We start from the raw sequence: 10874 nt of genomic DNA on the forward strand, positions 1-10874 counted from the left end.
TAATTCCATAGTCATGAAAATAATAAGATACACGGATAAAGAAAAGAGAAATTACGTTTCACAAAGTAATGATAAATTTGTGAACATAACTGTGGCATTAGAATTGTGTTTTTTTAGAACACAATATATAAAAGATTAAAAATACGTAATAAATTGTGATCGATCTTTGTGTGAAAGGTAGAAAATCTATCTATCTTAATAAAAATAATTTATGAGGACACATGCCACTTAAAAATTCATTTTTAGCATAAATTTATTGGCCTAAATTATTCTTTAATTTTCAATAAAAACATATTTATGTCAGTATAATCAAAACATATCAATCCATCCCTAATCAATTAACTAAATACCAAAATTATAGGGATTAAAAATATACGAATATTTATATCAATATAATCAAAATATTTATATCTTTAATGAAATCGGATCTATCTTTTTTTTTATTAAATCAACTAGCTTTTGAATGTGTATTACACAAGATTTTTCAAATGATAAAAATAAATATGGTCCGTTATTTGAAATAAATAAGTAAAATTAAAGATAAAAAATGAAATATATAATACAAACAATAAAAAGTCTAGAATTTCAAATTTACAAATTTGAGAAAATCTCTTTATAACCCGGTTATAACCCAAGTGTCAAAATGGTTTTGACCCATGACCCATAGATAGCTAGGATGAACGAGATAAAAAATTAGGAATTATAAGGGAAAATTATGTTAGAAGTGAATATAAGCTAAATTCTTAAGGTTCAACATTTTCTTTTATTAGTAGAGTATGATTTATATACATTTTTTAGTGTAGAAAATGAATATAGTAAAATTCAATTAACAATATTTATAGGTCTAAGATGATAAGAAATAAATTATTAATGAATAAAATTTTATTCTCACATATTCATTCATCCTCCATAGATCCATGGTTGTTCATCTATCTCTTTCGAAACTGTAATATAAAAGTGTGTTTTATGCATGCTAATTTTATATATGCTCTTTTTTTTCTGCCATTCTTAATGAAAAATCTTATAATCCTTTGTTAGAGCTCGCTATTCCATAAAAAAATATAATTACAACTTATAAAATCAATAAGTCCATCTTTTTCGTGATTATGAAGAAATTGCGTTAAAATACACCACGTATTCGTATGAATATTCCATTAGAGCTACAATTTGAACTTATAAAACCATTTAATTTGATAAATATAATTTTTTTTATAAGTTTAATCATTTAATTTCTATAGCTTAATTGTATTTTCTTTTAATCATCTCCTGTATCACACGGGCTTTAAAACCAGTATGATATATAAAATAAAACAGTTCTAGCAAGATGACAAAACAATTTACAGCTCACACCAATACGAATAAATTATCGAAATTGAAGTACTCTACACCAAAACGACCAACATATAATGACGGCATTTTAGCTCTATGCTTAACCCATAAAAGCTCAAAGCTTTAATCTTCTCGCTTGTTTTACGAATGGATATCACCTTCCCGTTAAAGGTTTCGTTGTTTCGTGCTTTTCAAATAGAACAACACGACATTATAAATATCACCAATGTTGCATCTTTTTTACCAACAAAATTGTTGTTGGCCAAGAACCATGAGCATAAGATCAACCATCACATTGCAGAATAAGAAAAATAGCTTACATCAAGATTATATGAATCCCAAATAGCTTTTGCCAAGTCACATACTAATAATATATGATCTATTGCTTCTGGATGTACACCATAAAGTGGACAAAGATAGGGATATTTTATAACACCTCTTCTTCTGAGAATGCACGTAAGGTAGGCACCCTGTTTAAACGAGCTATCCAAACAAAGAAGTAGACTTTCTTTGGCATCCACTTCATCCAACACATTGGAGTGCAGGGTTTAGAAATTGCGATAACAACTATAATATCGTGTACTTTAAACTTGCCTAGATATTAAGTTAATTAGTTATTTATCTATTATTGTATTACGCTTAAGTATTGATGGATATCGAACACAACACACACTTCACTGAAAATGAACGAACAAGCGATACTTAGATATGGTTAAATAGGTTATGTAGCGCTTACATGGAGTTAAGGAGCGTGAATAATTTATACCTATGGCCTAACCATCAACTATAACTGTCTTTGACCTTAATGGCCATAAACAAACTTATCTTTACATACGATAGTGCACAGGATTGATACCTCAATTTATGACCTAAAGGTAAGGTTATAATCTTCATTTAACACACTACCGTAAACTTAACTTTAGAGGGAGTCTTCGGTAGTGAATATATTGTTAGTGTCTTAAATCTTTGAAAGCCTCCTGAAAATCAAACCGCTTTCGCTTTCCAAGTTTTCTTGCTCTTAAGCAATCTTTACCCATGCATAGAGCAAAATCTGCTACGATTTTCTTGTACAATTCCTCCATGCTCCTAGTTATTCTGGTTGGTGGTGTGCTTGTGTCGGCACCCTCTTCACCATGAACATTAAACTTGCTACCTTTGAACTTTGTAGTTTCAATATAGTACATCCAAGTATTGTATGTATAATATATGGATCATCACAGCACTATTTTCAGTCTCTAATCCCATATCGTGAGGCGGACCGTCGAAAGTTTTAACATACGCAGTAGAAATTCGCAAATCTTCCAGACGTAGAGCACGCAGGGCTTTGAACCCAAATACATTACCTACAATGGAAGTAAACATGTTAGTAACGTTAGTAATAGAACTTTCTCTTCAAAAAAGGTTGCTAATGGGTATAAGCTATATAAGCAATAATTTAACTTTCTTCTCCACAATTATATTCAGAAACATACTTATAACCCCCCTTGGATATTGACCATGAGATATAAATCAAATAGATCAATGATTCTACCATTGCTCAAGGTTAGAAGGAATGATCTACAATCATATAGTTTCAAGTATAAATATACAATAACCACTGAACTATATGTAAGAATTTTGATTTTGAATGGGCTTGGTATTGAAAAACATATTTTGTATTTCAAGCAATATTAAGTAGCATCAAATGATTCAAATGTGAGAGATTCTAATATATTATTATCAGATTGGGCTATCTCCTCGGTAATACTTAAATCAAGGTTATTATAGGGATAACATACCAGAAAGAGCATCTATAATCATAATCAAGGTATTGTTACGACAGAGATTATGAGGGCATCTACATCTACTATAGACAAAGAAAGTCGTACAACAGACAACAACTGGAAAAGAACAATTCTGTCATGCTCAACCATTAAGAGACAATAGTATAACTGTAGATGTCATTTTGTCTTACACACACACATATACATATATCTCAAATGTCTGTAAAAATACCTACGATATATGAATATCAATACATTTACACCTTCACTATGTGTTTTTAACATCTCTCTAAAATCACTATCATAGATCATCCATATATTGATTCAATAGAGTTAATCTTAGTTCGATAAACAATCTGGTCCGATTTGCTTTAACATTGGCGCTATCCATTGAATGAACGTGAATTTTACGGCAATTTTTAGTGGTTTTTTTTGGGGAGAATAGAAAAGGTGGGAGGTGTATGACGTCAGCGAGTAACGTGCAAAATGCCAGAGTTATGGCGGAGGAAGTGGAAGAAGAAATAGAGGTTGAGTCGGAGGAAGAAATAGCGGAAGAATTGGGAGCCGATTTTTTACGAAAGGATAGAGATTTCCTTGTGAATTTCAAAAAGCAATAAGATAGAGAAACAACGATACGGTCCGTACAAACAAATATCTTCAACATGACGTTGGCGCCGGAAAATTCATCCTTGGCGAGCATGTTGAACGCAGCGGTAGCAAGAAATGAAATATCGGCAAGATTAGGTAACCTTATTCCCACAAACACTACAACTAATACCATGTTTAACACAGTTCCAGCATAAATAAGTGTGTAAATACCAACATTACAACAAAACATGACCTTTACACACTAACATTCAAACTCCCATGTCATAGTCACAATTTCAAACATCTTATACACCACATACAAATGAACAATGGTCGATGGGACCGCAAACAACGCATCCACTTACTTGGCATCTAGGAATGAAGCCAAAAATTGCCATGCCACCCTTTGCTTTCAATCAAGGTTTATATAGTTCCACAACCCCACCTTCGAAAACCATCCTAAGACCTCAAAACACTCTGGTGATGAGTGGCCCAAAGACAACTATACAATCTCTAGATCTCAAAAGGCCCTACAAGCCATTGTTCGCTTATACCCAATTGAGGTGCACAAAGAGAATAATAGAATCCAGATTCCCAACCATAATGAAAATGCCATCTACCATAGACAAATCCGATGGCACGGGAGACCCAGATGACCATATATTCTCGTTTGTGGGGGCAGCAGAAGTGGAAGGTTGGTCGATGACTGGTTGGTGCTATATGTTTACCTAAACAGTAACAAGCGCAACACGAAAGTGGTTATACAAGTTGGAAGCCGGTAGCCTACATAACTTCGACGAACTGCAAAGAGTCTTCTTGAAAGGCATTAGCCTAAGAAGAAGAAGTGCGAAAGCTCATACGGTTACACAATTTGAAAAGGCGATATGGAGAAACCGTCGAAGAATTCATGGAAAGGTTTAATAGAGAAAGTATGGAGGTGATAGATGTAGAAGACCAAGTGAAAATATACGCTTTTTGCCACTAGGTGAGAAGCAACCAACTGGTGGAAAAGCTCCACGAGGACCTCCCAACTACATTAGAGGGGTTCATGGATAAAACCAAGGCATTTATCAGGGGAAAAGGTGCGTGTCAGATAGAGAACGAGGCGAGACACACCAAGACTAGAAAGCAACATATCAACAACCAGAGAGAAGCCCGAATGCGAGCCGATCAAATCCGCAACCCTATATAAGGCTAGACAGAGGTGCTTCGACACCTCTGCCATTTTCATCTCCGACATCCCCCAAACCCATCGTACTCACAAACCTAATAAAAACACCATCAGAAATCTTGGCAACCGAAGATATAAAGTTCCCGACACCTTCAACAAAAAAACCCACTAATTTCACCAATACCAATTGCTTCTGCGAATATCACAAAGAGAGGGGGCACCATACGGACGAATGTTGGGGTACTACTTTAAGAAATAGACGAGGCAGTCAAGTCAGGAAAATTGTCACATTTGGTGAAGGGCATCCAAGAGAAAAAAAATTCAAAAACAAGCTAACAGGAAGAGAATTAGGAATGGTACGTTGATGGGAACGAGGTCCCAATACGAAGAGGGATAGTTGTAACATGGAGGATTCGATGAGCCAGCCAATCTCCTTTGGAAGAGCACCACCGAAGGGTAGACAAAGCCGATGATTATATCTATCATTGTTGCGGGGCAACGGGTAAGGAAGGCATACCTTGATACCGGAGGTGGTCAAGAATTGCCTATGGGAACTGTTATCCCGATCCATAGACTTTTTCTCATGGCAAGTGCTAGATATAGGAGCAGTTCCTAAGGGACTGACGGAACACCAGTTAACGGTACATAAGTCGATATAACCAATTAAACAAAAGTAGCGAAGTGTCTGACCAGAAAGAAGCAGAGCCATCATAAAAGAAGGGGACGGGGAAATGACCAAATGGCCATTTTGACCCATTCCATTCCAAACTAACCAAGCCAATTCTAAAATTTTCAAAATGACCATTTTTTATTATGTCGGATCCAATCGAATAAATCTGTCATCCAACCAATTAGATTGACAGCTGACCGTTTTTGCAACAACTGACAATCTGACACGTGTACTTCATTTCTGTCGGCCCCAACAGCTTTTTTAAAAACTAGCCGAATTTTGAAAAAAACTGACTGAATATAATAAAAACTAATCGTTTATTAATTAATCACCCGCACCGGCCTTTTAAACATCGTCGGACCCGACAATATAATAACGGTCGTCCAACTCTTTTTTTAAACTTTCTTTTTGTCTCAGAAATTATTTTATGAGCATGTTAGATTTGTCAGCCGTCAATATATTTCAGTTGACCCCATGATAGATTTATCAGACGATATATTTCAGTTCAATCGGCATGGCTTTTAAGAAATAGGTGGTTGCCTTTTTAATTTGTCGTTTCTATAGAATAGAATGCTCGGCCGACCTAATAAAAATACACGTGTCAGATTGTGGGTGGTTGAAAAAAGATCGCCAGTCATATGACAGGTGACAGATTAATTTGGGTGGATCCAACATAATAATAATGGTCCAAACGTCCATTTTTATCACTTCCCCAAAATAAAATTCCTTAATAACACTACCATTTTTGAAAGCATTCACGTAAAACACGGTTCCTGAAAAGAAATCGAAAAGACAGGAAATAAATTGCCAGGGATGGTAAGAGTAATACCCAAATAGACAACGGATATTTGTCGTCCAAAAAAATAAATAAATAAATAACGGATACTTAATGAAAAGATACGGTCAATGATAAATCTCAACTTATTAATTCATAAGCTTTAATTTAATAGTATAAAATATCAAAAAACATCTGGTGCATTAATGTTAATTAATACATGTACACCCAACTCATTTTAGCAGCCTGCAGTATAGTATTACACTCCCGGCTCCACTATATATCATCTTTTCCGGTTTTGTTTAGAAACCCTACTGCGCTGTTTCCGTCATTTTCAGTCTCTTTGCTTTCGCAGTTGCAGGTAATTTTTTTCTGCTGAAACCACAGTTGATTTAGTAAGTTGTTTTTATGAACATGCGTTTAGTTATGTCAATTGTACTTTGAGCTTGTGGTTACCGGTCCTTTTTCACACTTCTCCTAATTGATTCGCAACTACTGTTAAATATTACAGCAGCAGCATCATGTGAATCTCGTAGATCGATCGATCGATATCAGTGGTCACTTGTTCTTTGAACATCTGAAGAAACTATTTACCTTTTTAGAATTTTTATGTAGTTAATGCTGTTTTTATGATCATATGTTTCGATTATGTGTATTGCTTGCAATATCCTTTCATCACAGTAGAAATCAGTGCTCACATGCTCTTTGAACTTATGAATAGTTCCTTGGCAGTTAGATTTCGAGATATGGATGGTAAGCGTCATCTTATAACGCCTCAAAAGCGATCAAATGAGGGCTCCGAAGTATGGATCTTGAAAAAGAGGACGTGGGATTGTGATGGAGCAAGTAGTGCTTCAGATAGAGTTTACAAGCTAAAAATCCTCTTACCAAATGGGATGGCGGTATTGGTGAAAATACCTCACGGGAAGGAGTCGTTAACTGTTAGGGAGCTGGCCAACATAGCAAAACAACAATGTGAAAGAGAAACACAAGCAGAACAAACATCAAACCCTAAGAAAAATGTTAGATGCGAAGCCGATTTGCGTCTTATTGATGACTACGATCATATATTTAAACCTTTCTTTAAGTTGACAAGACTAGACACGAACAGAATCTACAATTTCAGACTCGATGTGCGTCCGTTTTTCAAATTTTCCATTCTTAATTTTCTTTATTGATATGTTGAAATTTGTTTCACACTACTAATATGTAATGATCTTGTAACAGGATGGGTCACAACCGGCAACCATCTACAAGGTTGGTTAGGATTCAATATGGTTTCCTTACAACGTAATTGATATAACTATAATGCTTTCTTTTTTTTGTTCATAGAACATGTGGGCAATAACTTGTGATACAGAGTTGCTAACGAAATTGCCTGAAGAATACACTTTTGAAATCGCATTAGCCGATTTAATTGTAAGAAATTGTTTAATCCATGTTTTGTTAACCCTATATATCAACCCATGTTTTGAGATGCTTAAATGTTGACTTATTCATTAGTAGTAAGTTTAGGGTTAACGTGTAATGTGTTTATAATCGCCAAAGTGTTGCATAGCTTCGTTTAAGTATTTGTGCCATGTGTAAAGAAGATCATCATGTATCAATCAAACATTAAATTAACGAATTAATGGCATACTCTTTACTCTAGGATAAATCCTTGCAAGCAGTGTGGGCTAATGATCATGAATATGATACGAGGTTAATAAGGTACAACAATTGATATATGGTGTTGACTTTCTGGCTTGTAGTATTTGTTAGGATTTTGGTTTCTACTAATTCTTACTACATCCATCATTTGCAGCATTGAAGTTTCAAATGTCAAAATATCTGTATATGACACAAGCTCGGGTATGAACTCTATGTCTATAGAGAAGTGGTAAGATGTTATTTTCTCAAATGTTAGCATTTATTTGTTTCTTATGTTCATAGTTATGTTTTATCATTTGCTTTTTTTTTGTAGGGGGGAAACAACTGCTTCTCTTAATAGGGCATACGAAACACAAGGCATTGGTGACAATCCTCCATATTTAATGGTACATACTGTGGAGTGCGGAAATTGCATGAAATATGTTAATTTGTCATCTTTAAATATATCCTCTTCATGATAACCGGTATTAAACCTTCTGGTGACCTATACAGCCTATCTTTGACATGTTTGGATATGGTGGCTTTATTGCATCTATGCATTTAGGAAGGTATACCTATTAAAATGATTAAGAACCTATTTCTATAGGATGTGATAACTTAATTTTGTGGTTTACCTTACTGTAGACGCATAGAAGTTTCGTCCAAGACAAAAATTACTAAAAAAGTTTATATGTTACGTTTTGAGAGAGATGCTCTTACCAGTGCTTCGATTTCTAGTTCAAAAGGATCATGGAGGGTAATTGTGCCATGTTGATCTCTGTTACATGTTTTCTCCTTTCTCATATACCTTTTTATGCCTGCTTTATCTCAATTAATTATTCTTTCTCGCATTTTAGACTTACGGGGGCCTTCGAGAACCCACGAATGAAGAACTTGCATTATTTCCAATGGATAGTTTCACAAAGGTAACAGTTATTTAATTTTAAAGGCTTGGATATGATTTAAAATCAAACTTTTATGGAAACATTTGAACAGGTTGATATTTTCGAGCCAAATATGAGATGCACTAACTTAAGACGGCTTAAATGCAAGTTAAAGGATATTTACTACCCCTATATTAAGGTTTGCACTCTTCGATTACGAAGAGAGATTCATTTCTATATTCCTACTAGGATTAACGCCAGAATTAACTACCTTATTCATAATACATACAAGATTCCGTATTGTAACTTAGTTTGTGTCTATTTACAGTGTGAAGAGTTTTCCCAGAAAGGGAGAACTATTAATCCTCTTAAATTTCAGGTTTGCACTTTCATTATCTCATTTTTTTTATACTTTTGTTGCATGTATTTTACCTGATAGTGCATTTCATCTATTCTTAACATAGTTCATGGGTTTTTAAAAAGTATAGTCTTTAATAATATAATATTTGCACAATGACGAGCACTATTAGGTTAATGGAGATGATCTAGCTGAAGTTCCAGGCGGGGAGGTAGCAATTACCAATCTAGCTACATGCATTGCTCCCGAATTCATAATACAAGTTCGTTTTAAACTGAATCATACTACTTCGGCAAGTAGTCAAGGTTTGTTTATTTTTTTATTACAAAATTAGTTTAATAAAATATTTAGCCATGAATTTCATCCTTCCAAGTTTCCAGGATCATCTGAGGAAGCAAATGCACGCCTTAGGTGTGTCTATCTTCCAGTTGAAAAGGTATCATGTAGATGCACATTCAATCTACATGATACAAGTTTCTAGTAATAAGATATTTGTTATATCTTCTTTTTTACATAACAGGGTAAAGAAAGCATTGAGAGGGTTTTGGATGCTTTGAAAGAAGATGGATATGAATACCCTGAAGAACTCGAAAGTTTTAGGCGTGTTTCTTGTAGATGGCTAGGTTGTTTACTACCAGATGCTCGTTGGGTGAGTTGATGTAAACAATTGCATAGATTCTGACAGTGCATTAATCTGGCAACCAAAAGATGATTTGTGTAATAAATTTCTCTTTGAATCAGGAATGGCTTCCGTTTATGGATTTAAGACAAAGAAATACGGGCAGATCACAAGTATTAAAGAGAAGCTGCATGAGAGTTAAATGCTTTATTGGTAAGCCAATAATTGTTTTATTAAACTTTTCACTACTTGGTAGAATTGATTATACAGTTAGTTGAGCGCATATTGTTGTGATTTTAGAGACGGATGCTGGTTTTAGCCCAACACCTTCCAAGGTATGTGTTTTCTTCCACTGATCATTCCATCATACATTCCTCCTATTTAGCTGATGATAATATTAATGATGATGATGTTTGTTTGTTTCTTGTTCTAGACTGATTTTTTGCCTCAAAATCCTTTTACCACTGCATTGATGAACTTGGGCAGCAAACAACCACTGGAGAATGATTCTGGTAATTTTTGTTTCTGGAAGTGTGTAAATGTGGCCAGGAATAAAGATGCATACCAGATGGGTGTCATGATCTTTAAAGATGTAGTCCATAATATATAAATTGAATGACCTTAAGAGATATGTATTCATTAACAGGCATAGACATTGACATTAGAAAAGACGGGAAGTCGTTAAGCCTGACACAGTTGGATAAGAAGTACGAACTGTGGCTAAGGAATATGCATCGAAGGCATGATGAGAAAACACCTGTCATCAAGGAGTCGCAGATCGAGAAAAGGCAGCTGAGGATTTCATCAGAGGTCTGAATCTTTTACCTAATAATTTTACACAAGAAATGTGTTAATATCAAACTTATGTTTATAATTGTAGATGCCTGAAAGATGTTTTGCTGGTTCCCAACTTGAACACATGGTGTTTGAAATTGTGGATTCCAATGGTGCTGTGGATGTAAATTATCATAATGATGATGATAAGATTGGACAATCACATACACTTGAGATTAGAACACAGCTTATGGATATCGATGAAGTTGTCAAATATGTGTTTCGTGAAGGCCGGTGCATAGTTCGCGCAGTTC

General features: G+C 34.7%; 1 long non-coding RNA gene across 1 annotated transcript; it reads left to right on the top strand.

Moving 5' to 3' along the window:
- Nucleotides 1-8889: 8889 nt before the first annotated feature.
- LOC143632196 (uncharacterized) lies at nt 8890-10299 on the top strand. The gene is made up of 3 exons (XR_013153490.1): nt 8890-9008; nt 9138-9188; nt 10220-10299. It is a non-coding gene; the product is annotated as an uncharacterized LOC143632196 (long non-coding RNA).
- Nucleotides 10300-10874: the final 575 nt, after the last annotated feature.

Source organism: Bidens hawaiensis, unplaced genomic scaffold (assembly GCF_021521415.1).
Source record: "Bidens hawaiensis isolate Kalapana, Puna unplaced genomic scaffold, B.hawaiensis_p1.1 tig00006368_1, whole genome shotgun sequence".
NCBI classification, from domain to species: Eukaryota; Viridiplantae; Streptophyta; class Magnoliopsida; order Asterales; family Asteraceae; genus Bidens; species Bidens hawaiensis.